Raw genomic sequence first — 14,484 nt, forward strand, 5'->3', positions numbered from 1 at the left:
TTAAGGCTGACGATATCTCCAAATTATAACACAGAGGAAAACATGTACCTCGGCTTATATCTCCCACCATCTCACCCCGATCTAAGAGCAGTGATGCAACTGCGGATGGGAGTAGTAACAAGTTCAAAACACAGTCTTGGCAAGTACTTGAACCCCTCACATGAGCCCTTCCAACATATCATGCTTTGCAGCCCCTCTTTCATTTCGGTAAATAATCTCGCATGAAAGATCACAAGGGATCCCGACAGCTTTGTGATGTGTTCATCCTTAGCACTCCACAGGATCCCAAAGTGCTTTACAAAGGAGGGCAAGAATCATTATATCATTTTACAAATGAGGGAATGCAATTACAGAGCCCTAGAGTGACTCCCTCAGATGAGTGAGCAGCAGAGGTAGCAATAGAGCCCAGGTCTCCCAACCCACTGGATGCAACCATCTCTCCAGTGTTTGCCGGGAAACTTCCACGGTGATAGATTCCATTATAGCCTCTAAACAGATTCAGTGAAAGTTCTCTCAAACCCGGGCCCATGTATGGTTTGACAGCAAAACCATGTAAAGTTTACAAAGAAACTCGTGGTTTCAAGTAACTTTTGCTTTGAGCTGTTGAGGCTGAATCACACCTGAAACTCCAAGCAAGACACTTGGTGGGGGTGGTAGGAACAGTATGAGAACCGAAGCATAAGAAAACCTTTGCACGCAGCCCACCATGGTTTGAAAAGACCCGCTCTATTTCTGACACCACAGAACCTCTTTGGACCCTATGGTGTGAAATAGGTGTATGTCGCACATGTACTATGAGCATTAAAATTCCTTATGAAAATTCTAAGAAAATAAAAGAGTGAACTTCTTTATGACCAGTTAGTTTAGTTTTGAGCCAAAGAGATCAGATCATTCTTTTTCTATATGTTCTGGAGCATGATGTTGTAATTAAGGCATTGGATTAGTAATCAAGAGAACTCGGTTCTATTCCTGTCTGTACAACAGATTTCCTGTCTGATCTTTGGCAAGTTACTTAACTCCTGTGCTTCAGTTTTTTCATTTGAAAAATGGGGGAAATAATGCCTACCTTTTATGGGTGTCAAGAGGCCTAAAATGTTTGTAGAACACTTTAAAATGCTTGGGTGGAAAGTGCTAGAGAAGAACTCATTCATATAGTCACATAGCAGATCTGCCTGAAATTAAAAGCACTTTTGAATTACAGACTTTAAGAGAAGTGAATTGATTTAATCTAGATTAAGAAGAGTAGGTTAGATAAATGTCTATCAGGGATGGTCTAGACAGTATTTGGTCCTCCCATGAGGGCAGGGTACTGGACTCGATGACCTCTCAAGGTCCCTTCCAGTCCTAGAATCTATGAATCTAACACAAACTAGATTTCCCGCTAAGCAACAACCACAGTACAAGACTGATTACAGCCTGAGGCAAAAGAATACAACCAAATTTTAGAACTAAAATGATACAGATCCAGTACCAGGCCTTAAGAAAACTATACACCATTTGCCAGGGACAAGTAAGAACCTTTTCCTGATTGGGGGAAGGGGAGAATAGAGAAACATGGAGTGCTAAACCATCATTTTTTGCAGAATTTAAAGATTTCATTTAAAAAGAACATTTTAGCTCAGTGGTTCTCAAACTTTTGTACTGGTGATCTCTTTTACATAGCAAACCTCTGAGTGCGACCCCCCCCTTATACATTAAAACACTTTTTAATATATTTAACACCATTATAAATGCTGGAGGCAAAGCAAGGTTTGGGGGTGGAGGCCGACAGAATGTGATCCCCTGAGGGGTCCCAACCCCCAGCTGCAGAACCTCTGTTCTAGCTATTCTGGCTAATGTAACCTTTTAAACATGACCCAATCCAATGCTGTCTGAGTCTGCAGACAGAGAGCTTTAGTGCCTCCACTGCTCATAGCTTTGCCAAGCAGCAAGCTTAGCAGCATCCAAACATCTGAGGTTCTCCCATCATAGTGTAGCTAGTCAAGATAACCCCCTGGTGTTGTTGACGGTGATTAACTACAGCAAGTTAATCTTATGCTTTTTGAGGGCCTGATTCATGATTCTTGAATGCTTTGGGTTGGCAATACTACTAACCATAGAAGTAAGGCCTTCTCTACAGTCGGTTTATTTTCTTAAAATTTACCACTGATGGGAGTGCTAGTGTAGATTTAAAACACTGACAAAAGCTGTGCCATGGGCCCTCTCTAGAGCTTGTACAGTAAAGGATAATTGCCTGCTGCTAAGGGGTTTAACTTTACATCGTACATGCTAAGGGGTTAACTTTAACTCAAATGGTAGAGGTCTGTGCTGAAGGTTTTCACTTCAAACCTTGCTGAAAACCCATAGAGGGAACTGTTTTATACCTAGTCTCCACTAGAATTTTACCGTGAGATAGCTAACTCCAGCTATTCCCCTGCAAAATCACATTTTGTTTTGGCAATGAAGACACAGGGCTTGTTGACACTTCAAATGTGGCACGGCTGCAGCGCTGCAGTTGTGGCATTGTAGCACATCAGTGTAGATACTGTCTTCACTGATGGGAGGGGTTCTCCTGTCAGCGTAGGAATTCTCTTCCCTGAGGGTATGTCTACACTACGAAATTACTCTGATTTTACAGAAGTCGATTTTTGGGAACAGATTGTATAAAGTCGAGTGCATGCGGCCACACTAAGCACATTAATTTGGTGGTGTACGTCCATAGAACCGTGGCTAGCGTCGACTTTTGGAGCAGTGCACTGTGGTAGCTATCCCACAGTTCCCGCAGTCCCCGCTGCCCATTGGAATTCTGGGTTGAGCTCCCAGTGCCTGATGGGGCCAAAAATTTGTTGCGGGTGGTTATGGGTAAATATCGTCAGTCAACCCCCTCATCCATGAAAGCAACAGCAGACAATCATTCCGCACCATTTTCCCTGGATTGCCTGGGCAGACGCCATAGCATGGCAACCATGGGGCCCATTCAGCCTTTTTTCACTGTCACCGTATGTCTACTGGATGCTGCTGACAGATGCGGTACTACAGTGCTACACAGCAACAGCAGCATCCCCTTGCCTTTGCAAGTTAGCAAAGGCAGTTACCAGTCATACTGTACCGTCTGCTGCTGTCATGGGTGCTCCTGGCTGGCCTTGGTGAGGTCGGTCGGGGGCACCTAGACAAAAATGGGAATGACTCCCCAGGTGATTTTCTTCTTTAAGTTTTGTCTAATGGAGATTCAGTGCTGCCTAGAATATCAGGCAAGCCTACTAAAAAACCACAGATGCAAACGGCCGCTCCGGGTCAGAGCCCCAGACATCCCGCAGAAATGATGAGCTGCATGCCATTCTAGGGGTGCCAGTACAAGAACCCCACCCGTTGCTTCCCTCCTCCCCCACCCATTCTGGGCTACCATGGCAGTTATCCCCCCATTTGTGTGATGAAGTAATAAAGAATGCATGAATTTGAAACAACACTGACTTTATTGCCTCTGCAAGCAGAGATCAAAGGAGGGAGGGGAGGGCGGTTGGCTTACAGGGAAGTAGAGTGAACCACCATTCTGCACTTGCTCAACCTATAGTTGGACTGCTCCTTACTACTGTCCTGGCTTCACGAGCCATGGGAGCAAGGGGTAGGCACGACCGTGCGGTGCTGCCGGCTGGGAGAGCAGCCTGAGGCAGAAGCCTCCCGCTCGCATGATATTCCAGGCAGGACTGAATCTCCATTACACAGAACTTAAAGAAGTCATTCCCTTTTTTTTCCAGGTGCCCCCGACCGACCTTACCGAGGCCAGCCAGGAGCACCCACAGGATGACAATGACGGATACCAGTCAAACTGTACCATCTACCGCAAAGCAAGGGGATGCTGCTGTGTAGCGCTGCAGTACTGCGTCTGCCAGCAGCATCCAGTAGACATACGGTGACAGTGAAAAAAGGCAAGAAACGATTTTTTCCTGTTGCTCTCATGGGGGGGCTTGAGGGGACTGACGACAATGTTTTTGCCACATCAGCTCAACCCAGAATTCAAATGGTTGGCGGAGACTGCAGGAACTGTGGGATAGCTACAGTCATCAGTCGCCCCTCCCTCCATGACAGCAACAGCAGACAATCATTTCACACCTTTTTTCCACACAGACGCCACAACACAGAAAGCATAGAGGCCATTCAGCTCACCACAGCAGTTATGAGCATTGTAAACATCTCACGCAATATCGTGCAGTTTATGCAGAACCAGATGCTGAAAAACCAGGTGAGGAGGCGACGGCAGCGTGGTGACGAGAGTGATGAGGACATGGACACGGACTTCTCTCAAAGCGCAGGCCCCGGCAATGTGGACATCATGGTGTTAATGGGGCAGGTTCATGCTGTGGAACGCCAATTCTCGGCCCAGGAAACAAGCACAGACTGGTGGGACCGCATAGTGTTGCAGGTCTGGGATGATTCCCAGTGGCTGCAAAACTTTCGCATGCGTAAGGGCACTTTCATGGAACTTTATGACTTGCTTTCCCCTGCCCTGAAGCACAAGAATACCAAGATGAGAGCAGCTCTCACAGTTCACAAGCAAGTGGCGATAGCCCTGTGGAAGCTTGCAACGCCAGACAGCTACTGGTCAGTCGGGCATCAATTTGGAATGGGCAAATCTACTGTGGGGGCTGCTGTCATGCAAGTAGCTAACGCAATCACTGAGCTGCTGATATCAAGGATAGTGACTCTGGGAAATGTGCAGGTCATAGTAGATGGTTTTGCTGCAATGGGATTCCCTAACTGTGGTAGGGCGATAGATGGAACCCATATCCCTATCTTGGGACCGGACCACCAAGGCAGCCAGTACATAAACCGCAAGGGGTACTTTTCAATGGGTATATTCTTTCACGGTGAGCAACACTATTCACATGACATAGAACATGTGATTTCGGTACAAACTAACCTCCCCCCCATCCTTTTCTCCGGGATTAACCCTCCCCCCACCGCACCGCATGGCTGGTATCAGGGAAGATCCCTGATAGCCAAACGCGAACAGCTCAGTGCCAATGCCCCCCCCCGCCCGGCTAACTGCGGGGAGGATTTCTTTTCTGCCACAGGCAAACAGCCCAGTAGGAACGGCCACCTATGAATGTCCCCTTAATTAAATTCCCGTATTTCAACCAGGTTACCATGAACGATATCACTCTCCTGAGGATAACACAGAGAGATAAAGAATGGATGTTGTTTGAATGCCAGCAAACACCGGTACCATATGCTGCCAGGCTTTGTCATGCAATGATACCAGATTACTTGCTATTAGCATGGCGTCGTCAAGTGTCCTACCATGGAGGATGGAATAAGGCTGATCTCCCCAGAAACCTTCTGGAAAGGCTTTTGGAGTACCTCCAGGAGAGCTCCATCCCCAGACACGTTAACAGTCTTTTCCAGTAGCTGTACTGGCCACAAACGCATCCCAAGTCCTCAGGGAAAATTAATCATTAAAAAACGCTTGCCTTTAAACTATGTTTTATATTTACAAAAGGTACACTTACCAGAGGTCCCTTCTCCGGCTTCATGGTCCTGGATACTGCCTTGGGAAGGTTGGGAGGGTATTTCAGTCATGCTGAGAAAAAGATCCTGGCTGCTGGGGAGAACCGTGTGGTCTCCTCAACCTTCCACTCCTCCTCCTCCTCCTCCTCCCCCCTGTCTGCAAAATCCTCAGGCACAGCGACTGAGAGTACCCCATCATCGGAATCCACGGACAGGGGTGGGGTAGTGGTGGCGGCCCCTCCAGAATTGCCTGCAGCTCAGCGTAGAAGCGGCATGTCTGCGGCTCTGTCCCGGAGCGTCCATTTGATTCTTTGGCTTTCTAATATGCTTTCTCAGCTCCTTAAGTTTCACGCGGCACTGTGCTGAGTCCCTGTTGTGGCCTCTGTCCATCATGGCCTTGGAGATTTTTTCAAATGTTTTGGCATTCCGTCTTTTGGAACGGAGTTCTGATAGCACGGATTCATCTCCCCATACAGCGATCAGATCCAATACCTCCCGTACGGTCCATGCTGGAGTTCTTTTTCGATTCTCAAGACTGCATGGTCACCTGTGCTGATCAGCTCTCCACGCTGGGCAAACAGGAAATTAAATTCAAAAGTTCGTGGGGCTTCTCCCATCTACCTGGCCAGTGCATCCGAGTTCATATCGCTGTCCAGAGTGGTCACAATGGGGCACTGTGGGATAGCTCCCGGAAGCTAATACCGTCGAATTGCATCCACACTAACCCTAATTCCAACCGGAAATGTCAATTTCAGCACTACTCCCCTCATTGGGGAGGAGTACAGAAATTGATTTTAAGAGCCCTTTATGTCGACAAAAACGGCTTCGTTGTGTGGACGGGTGCAGGGTTAATTCGATTTAATGCTGCTAAATTTGACCTAAACTCGTAGTGTAGACCAGGCCTGAGAGGTGGTATCTAGATCAACGGAAGAATTCTGCTATCAATCTAGTGCTGTCTATACCAGGGGTTAAGTCAGCATAGCTATGTCTCTCCCGGGTGTGGATTTTTCATGCACCATGAGTAAGCAACAACACTTTCTAGCGTAGACAGGGCCTAAATTTTTTGCATGATTGGGCCTTGGCTAACCGGAGGAATAACTAGCACATTTATGTATTCAAACTCAAAAACCAACATGAACTTTCAACTGCTGTATCCTGTTTTCAGTCTTTCTCCAATGATACTAGTAACATCTGCAGCAAAATACATTTACATACTTCCTGGAGTTAATTCAGACAAAGTGTACTGTCCTAGTCACACATAATAGTTTGTGAAGATTAGAAGAGCTTTGCTCTGCATATGGAGAAATCTGGCAAAATGATTTTTTTTTAAAAAAAGAAAAATGTAGCTGATCAACTGCTCAAATTCAATTTAAAAAAATCCCACATCACAGGTGAAAGCAAGCAAGCCATGTCCGTTTAAATTTAATCACATATTTTATTGCTTATGAGATGCTAATTAGAGAGATGTAAGATCTCTTTAGATATGACTTAGTCCAATTCAAATAACCACAAATCTTTTAGGGTCCATCCATACAGTAAGTGGAAGTGATCTAGCAAAATTAAACCTTTTCTGCACTGGACACTTCCTTAGCATTTCCCACCTTTGCAGTTCCACCAGTAGTAACAACAGTGGGAGAACTTGAACAGACCAGCCACCAGTGTTTTCACCATCAGTTGTCTTATCACTGGGTTAGAAAACGTGCCCATTAAGAACACCAGGGGCTGTACAAGGTCTGTTTACATAACAACCCTCCCTATGGCTTTTCAACAGGGTTTGTTTGATGTGAAGACTTTCAACACAGACCTCTACCATCTGAACTAAAGATGACCTCTCAGCTTGCATCAGTAGTAGGCTGTTATCCTCCATTATACAAACACTAGAACAGGATCACAGCACGTCTTCTCAGTGTGTAAAATCTACATTTGTAGTCTCACCAGTGGTAAATGTTAAGACAATAAATCTAGTGTAGACAACACCACCATACTTTTATGGTTAACAGTACTGTCAACTCTAAATGTTGAAAAAATCATGAGTCAAGCCTCTCAAAATCATGTGACTGACTTAAAAACCAAAAAGTTTTTAAAAAATAATAGATTTTGAGTTCTTTTCCTTGCCGTCTGGTTTCTGAGCCTTAGAGACAGACTTGGTTCTTGTTTTCAAATTGTTTTTCCTTACAACTATAGGAGCTAGAATTTTTTTTTTTTTTTAATGGAAGCGGAGGTTTCCTGGGAGCTGGGACTTTGAGAAAAACACCAAATATTGTGAGTGATGGCAACACAGCTTTTTATTGCTGGGCCCTTCAGTTTTGAAAATGAACCTTGTGAGTCTTTGAACTCATCTGAGCTGACATTGTATAATCCATGAATTGGTTGCACAAAACTGTTTAGAGGAGCCTTTATCTTGAAGGGCGAGTGCAATTATGATATCCATGCTAGCTGTCAACTACACTGTAAATATCCACATTCCAGTTTTATTTGCTTTTATAGAGAATAGAAGGCTTTCTAAAGGGCTTTGTTGCCTGTTGCTGTATCAAGAGTTCTTTTAAGAATTCCATCACAGTATCCCCAAGTTAAACCATTTTGAAATGAAAGTTTTCATCATTGATGGGCAGAAGAATAGGAATACAGGGATTGCTATACTGGATCAAATCCATCTAGCCAAGTGTCCTGTCTCTGACAGTGGCCAGAACCAGACACTTCTAACAAAAGTGCCAGAAACTCCCACACTGTACAATTATGGAATAATCTGCCTGTGGGGAAGTTTCTTCCTAACCCCATCAATTAGTGATTGGCTTGTAACCTGAGCATACTGTAAACGCATTATTGCCTAGCTATATGCGCATCTAATCCCTTTTTCAATCCTAGTGAGATCTTAGCCACAATGCCATCCTGTGGCAGTGAGTGACGTGTTAATTATGGGTTGTGTAACAAAAAAGCATTACATCTGAAGTCCCCTTTTTCTTGAATTATGAGAAAGTAAATGGGAGAACCTGATTTACCTTCTTCATATAAAATGTAGTACCACAGACACATTCACTCAGAGAAGAAATTATGAATACCTTTCTAAGAGACGTGCTACAGCTCAATCAGAAGGTATGGGTTTGATGCAGGAATTATTGGGTGAGGTTCTATGGCTTGCATTATGCAAGAGGTCAGACTAGATAATAATGGTCTTAGAATTTCTGAATGGTGTTAATCAAGGAAACTGAGCCCAAACACTATGAATAAAAGTGCTTTTAGATATTCTTCCTTACTAGATTAAAAGAAATAAAGATCTAATGAAATCTGTATTTCCATCTTAAAATCTACTGCCATATTTCATATCCTCAAATGTACATACCACATGATCTATAATGGAAAAGCTGGTGTGTGGCCACACATACCACTGGACTCTAATGGAAATGAATTTAAAATTGTGGAACTGTGTGACCTGTTGCCCTATGCTGCGACAGCTAATGGAGATTCTCCTTTAGTTCGCATAATAGGGTCCTGTGCTCATGAAGCAGAAGATCATAGTACTATCCCTACTGTTACTGAGGTTCCAAGCAGCCATAGGGAGCAACATAGCAACAACCATGAAATTGTAGGTGACCATGGATTTGTTAAATATTTATCACCGGGATCCTTACAATTATTGTCTAAGATATACTTTGCTCCAGACATCCAGGATAACATTGTGGTGAGGGTAATAAAACAGAAAAAAATATATAAGTTGTTTGTTATGTGGAAAACAAACATTTGACATTTTACGTAATTCCCTTCTAATAAAAAGGATCAGTAAAACTATATTAACATCTGTAAAACATGTTTCACCACACAAGCAGTTTAATAGTCTCATACAAATGTGTCTATAAAAACTTCACCTGGAATCCTCATTTACAGTAGTCAGGACAGGAAATGGCTAAGATTTCCCTGGCCCCAGCACACTAATTTTAATAAGGCCAAGCTATTCCTTCTGATTTTAAATGGCAGATGCAATATGTAAAGACAGCACACGGCTCATCCAAAAGAGGTAGGACGAAAGTAAAGTATGAGGTGGAAGAAAAGATGAGCAAGAGATTCAGCCCCTAAAACCTCCAGCCAACACTACCTCCAATAGTGGCCTTTAATACATAAAATCAAGACACTAGAAAAACTAAATGGTTTGGGGAAAAGAGAAATAAATTAGGTTTCCAAAATTGAGCCCATGTCACTTTTCAGGTGACATCTAAGGTTTAAGGAAGATTTAACCACCTTGTCCTGGGGAAATTACAGCAAAGGTAAATGCATTCTGCTTAACTAAATTCCTCCTGCCAAAACACTTGGATACAAGTATTTCTTCCTGTCAGTCCCAAACTATTTAAAAGGCCTATTGTTCTTGTGTACTCCTTTAAATGATCGGTGCGGTCCACCCCAGAGATGGCTGCACTGAAATGTTGTGGAATAAATTCTGCTCACACAGAAGTCAGTAACACTGTCTGTATTATGAGAAGTTTCCCACTACTGACGACAGGTGCGGCTGAATTGGTGCTGAAATGGTTTAACTGCAACTGCAGACCAGGACAGATTATGTTCAGCACTGCACATATTTAGCTACACCGATTGCTCACACACATTGTCAGTCACAGGTCATTTTTGTACATAGACAAGGCTAATGAAGTTACTCACATGGGTAAAGAGAGCAGAATTTGACTAAAGCTATTAGAATGTCTGGGGATTTTTAAGGAAAAATCTTGAATAAATATTAGAACAATGAAGACATGAAACTAACCAAGTAGTAGTTTATGCCACCGTGGCCTATGATACAGTTTCTCTATGGTTTCTATGATAGGAAAAGAAAGATTATAGATCAATTTCTGTGCTGAATTTATGTAACCTAGCTGAAGTCATAACTGTCTATATACTCTAAACATACATGCACACACTGTAAACAGATATTATGTGTTGAACCACAGACACTGATGAGTTCAGCACAACTGAAACCTTCCATACCACAGAATTACAGTGTTGTCTACAAATATGCTCCGACAAACAAAAATACACAAAATCGAGAGACGGAGCTCATATGACTAGAAGGCCAGCAAAAAGACAGTTATAAACTGCATCAGCCCCAAAACCTGCATATGCACATTCGCATTTCTGCCCAGCCCAGGCAAGTGACAAAAGTTGCAAGTGCTGGGACATTTCGGAGAACAGGGGAAAGAAGGGTGTTGGGATTCTTTCTACCAATAGGAACTTTGGTGAAAACATTAACATTTGTGTGCCAGTATATGTATGCCTGCATCTGTAATTTTCACTCCATGCATCTGAAGAAGTGGGTTTTTTACCCACGAAAGCTTATCCCCAAATAAATCTGTTAGTCTTTAAGGTGCCACCGGAGTCCTCATTTTTTATTAACATTTTGTCTATTAAAAACAAGTACAAAAATCTTCCAGTGCACAGAGACCCTGAGCAGTTATTAGGGAACAAGAAACTTTCCATTTTCATTCACAAAACAGCCAGGCAAATGAACTTTATACAGCTACTGAGAAAAGATGGTGGGGGGGGGGGGGTTAAAGAGGGATGGATCTCTCTTCTCTGCTCTGCCTTTTAGGACAGGCTCACTGCCAGTTATATGGCTTCAGTCTCTTTGCAACAGGCTACGTTCTAATTAAATTCATTTAGCAAACCGAAAAAGCCAGAGAAAATTCTCTTTTTCCCACCCCCAGTTTCAGAATTATTGTGTCTCCTGAGGGGAAGGGGTAGAATGAGGCATTTTGTTTTCGGGATGACTCAGGGCTGTCTACACTGGCAACGCTCTTCAAAGATATCAAAAGCCCGGAGATTCTATTTTTATTTATTTATGTTAATGGAGAACTTGCTGAGTTTTGTTTTGTTTTGTTTTGACTCAAGCAGGCTCTCGCTGTCAGTGCATCCCATGCCTCAATAATCGTTAACAACTGGACAAAAACAACCCAACGAGCTGAAAGTGTCAGCCTAAAATATAAAGCACACGGTTCTTATAGAAGATCAGACACAGCCCAAACTTTATTTTTTGCAAACTCTTTCTCAAGATAAACATCTTAACACAACAGAGGCCGTTTTAATGGCAACAGCCTTGCGATTATCTCCTGTTCAAACAAGACAAATGCTGACACTCTGATCCAAAATCTACATGAATGCCATTTGCTGCTGCAGCTCCTCAGAGGTCTCCCCTCCCCTCTTTGCTAAACTACAGTGCATCCCCCACCACCTTAGATTGCCAGTGTAAAGACAAAAAAGAAAGTGTATTTTACACTCACCCCCTTTTTATGTTAAGTTAGGGCTGCATCGCGGCTTTTGGAGAAGGAAATAAGAGATGAAACAACCCACCGCTACTAGAAATGTTTCAGCTCTCTCCTGAGACTTTTCACATCACGGAATGAAGGAGTTTCTACTTTATCCGCCGCGATCTTACCAACACCACTTAGAATTTTACACTTGCTGGCTCCGGTCCAGTTTTTATTTTTACAATGTGCCTTTTGCTGGCTCCTCCCAGGAGAGACAAATCGGGGAGCGGGGAAAGTCCAGGGAGTCCCCTAAAGGAAGTGTGCTGCTGCTCTCTCGGCTTTGGAGCCTTCCTTGAACTGTTGGTCAGTTTCCAGCTCCTGGGGGGAAGAAGAAGAAAAGTCCTCTCAGCTTCTATTCAACAATTTCAGGAAGTTTAAGTTCTTTAGCCTTTAAAGAAAAAGAAGAGAGAGAAAAGGATCCAACAGTTTCACATGTCTCCTCCTCCTCCTGGAGCACCTCTGCCTCCGGCACAGCTAATGCTAGACCTTCAAGTGTAACAAAGCCGATCAGAGGAAACTTTAAGAGGGGAGGGAGGAGACCAAAGATTTGAATGAGGGGCACCGTGCACGGGATGTGTGAGTCTGCACAGTTAAAACTCACCCTAAACAGCGCCTGCCTGGACTGCCAAGAAGCTGGTCACTGGCTTTCTGTTGCTAAATACAAACATTTTCGAAATGCTGCATTTAACTGGCAGCAATGTGCTGAAATTGCATCCAGCCTCCGGTCGGTGGGAGTTTAGATAAGCACAGAAAGCCACAAGGGGGAAACTGAAAGGCAAAATATTATGGCTTTGTGACTTTAAGAGGGGGGAAGGAGGCGGTTCCTCAATATGATCAGATCTTGGATGCTTTCAACAGAACAACGAATTTCACTTCAAAATAGAGCTTCTCTCCCAGCTTTCCACGGAGCCAGCACTGAGAGAGTGGCAGGGTCTGAGCCCACATGCGTTGCACACCCAGGGGAAAGGCTGGCAGGAATTTGCCTTGGACACTAATTACGGAGTGCGAGATGCGGTAACTGAGGCGCATCTAGGACATTACGCAGCTGGACAGCCTTAGAAATGGAGAGCCAGTGCGCGATAGGTGGGTTGGGTTGTTTTCCAGCTTTCTCTACGGGTTGCCGGTGGCGGCAGGTTTCCTTGCAGTTTGTTCTGTTCAGCGGTAGTAATCGTCAGTCGGCGTTGGGCAGGACGCCGCTAAAAGGCTATTCCCGTGCAGCCAGAGTCCTGCAGCGCCTCCGAAAAGCCACAGCCCCCCGGCCCTGCAAACACATGCACGAGTCGCTTTTCCGCACAGAAACAGTCGCACTGACTTCTGTGGAGCTACCCAGGTGATTCAAGTTACTCCGCTGCTGACGTGTTTGCAGGATCAAGCCCAAAGTTTGTAAAAAAAACCCACACGTCAGGAGAGTTCTGCTTCTGTTAAGTAACCTGTACCTGACCTGCACACTTGTGGCCGACACACAGGGCTGGAGGTTGGGGCTACTGACTTTCAGTGCCTTCTGGTCACATCTAGGCAGCTGACTTGAGCCCTGATCCTACAATGGGCCAAGCTAGCACAAGCCCAGTGCACAGACGTCCATGCCATGTGCATCCTTGGAGCAAGTCACTTGGGGCCATTGACTTCAGTGGCTTCAGGAATGGGCTTCTACTAGCTCTAGGCCTCGGTTTACCTATATCAAGGTATAATTAATGCCTCTCTCACAGGAGTGTTATGAGTCTAACTTAATACCCATCAAGACCTTTAAGTAAGTGGTGCTAAATATGTGTAACACATTAATGTAACCCACATTTCTGTACCTCAGAGACAAATGAGTGTACAGCTAAAATCCTGTAGCTGTATTTTCCCCTCTAAGGAACCTCGCTGTTATTATATAGGCCAGCGATTCTCCAACTTTAGCAACCTGAGGACCCCCATTTTGATTAAAAACATTTGTGTGGAACCTCAAGTTACCTCCTGAGCCCCAGGCCCCACCCTGACTCCATCCCTTCCCCCCAAAGCCCCACCCCACCTCTTCCCAACCCCACTCTACCCCTGCCTCCCCCTCCCTCGAGCATGCCCTTTCCCCATGCCTGCCTCTCCCTCCCTCCCAGGGCCTCCTGCATGCCGGGCAGGGGGAGGAGTTGATCAGTGTGGCCCATGGACCCCCTGGAGTACCCTCAGGAACCCCAGTTTGAGAAACACTGCTATAGGCTATATAAACAGGATGTATTACTATTGAATAAAAGCAGCAAAGAATCCTGTGGCACCTTATAGACTAACAGACGTTTTGCAGCATGAGCTTTCGTGGGTGAATACCCACTTCTTCAGATGCAAGTTAAGGTGCCACAGGATTCTTTGCTGCTTTTACAGATCCAGACTAACACAGCTACCCCTCTGATACTATTGAATAAGTGCCTAAAAGCTCCAATCAGGCTGAACAAAGGACGTGTTCCCCCGAAGAAAACATGTGACATACAAAGATATACAGTTGTTATATACCTGTATACTTAATAATTATTCCAAGTAAATAAAGTGTCACTTATTCCTCATCTGCCCTTCAACCCAGCCATAATTAATGAATTTCCTGTCGGTTGTCATGGCAGAAGGGGGATTTGAAGGAGGGGGCTGTAGTGCATTTCAATGGGGTGCTAACTCCAAGATCCACTTCCCAGGGGAGTTTCTGCCAACCCCATCCCAGCAGGGACAGTGTGTGTGGCAGGAGGAGAAAAGT

The 14,484-nt window shown here is 44.5% G+C and overlaps 1 protein-coding gene across 7 annotated transcripts in view; it reads right to left on the bottom strand.

Moving 5' to 3' along the window:
* PRR5L (proline rich 5 like) overlaps positions 1 to 14,484 on the bottom strand; it is an 81,603-nt gene that overhangs the window by 63,725 nt on the left and 3,394 nt on the right. For 2 of the 7 annotated variants that reach the window (XM_045013812.1, XM_045013821.1), the window contains exons 1-2: positions 12,373 to 12,511; positions 11,745 to 12,089 (exon numbers count right to left, since the gene is read on the bottom strand). The exons of 1 other annotated variant lie outside the window; for it this stretch is intronic. The gene's annotated coding sequence lies outside the window, so the exon portion shown is untranslated. Of the gene's footprint in view, positions 1 to 5,486; positions 5,508 to 11,744; positions 12,330 to 12,372; positions 12,512 to 14,484 lie in introns of those variants that run through there. 4 more of the 7 variants (XM_045013815.1, XM_045013814.1, XM_045013813.1 and 1 more) reach the window with 4 other exon arrangements.

The sequence above is a fragment of the Mauremys mutica genome, chromosome 4 (genome assembly GCF_020497125.1).
Source record: "Mauremys mutica isolate MM-2020 ecotype Southern chromosome 4, ASM2049712v1, whole genome shotgun sequence".
In the NCBI taxonomy this organism is placed as follows: Eukaryota; Metazoa; Chordata; order Testudines; family Geoemydidae; genus Mauremys; species Mauremys mutica.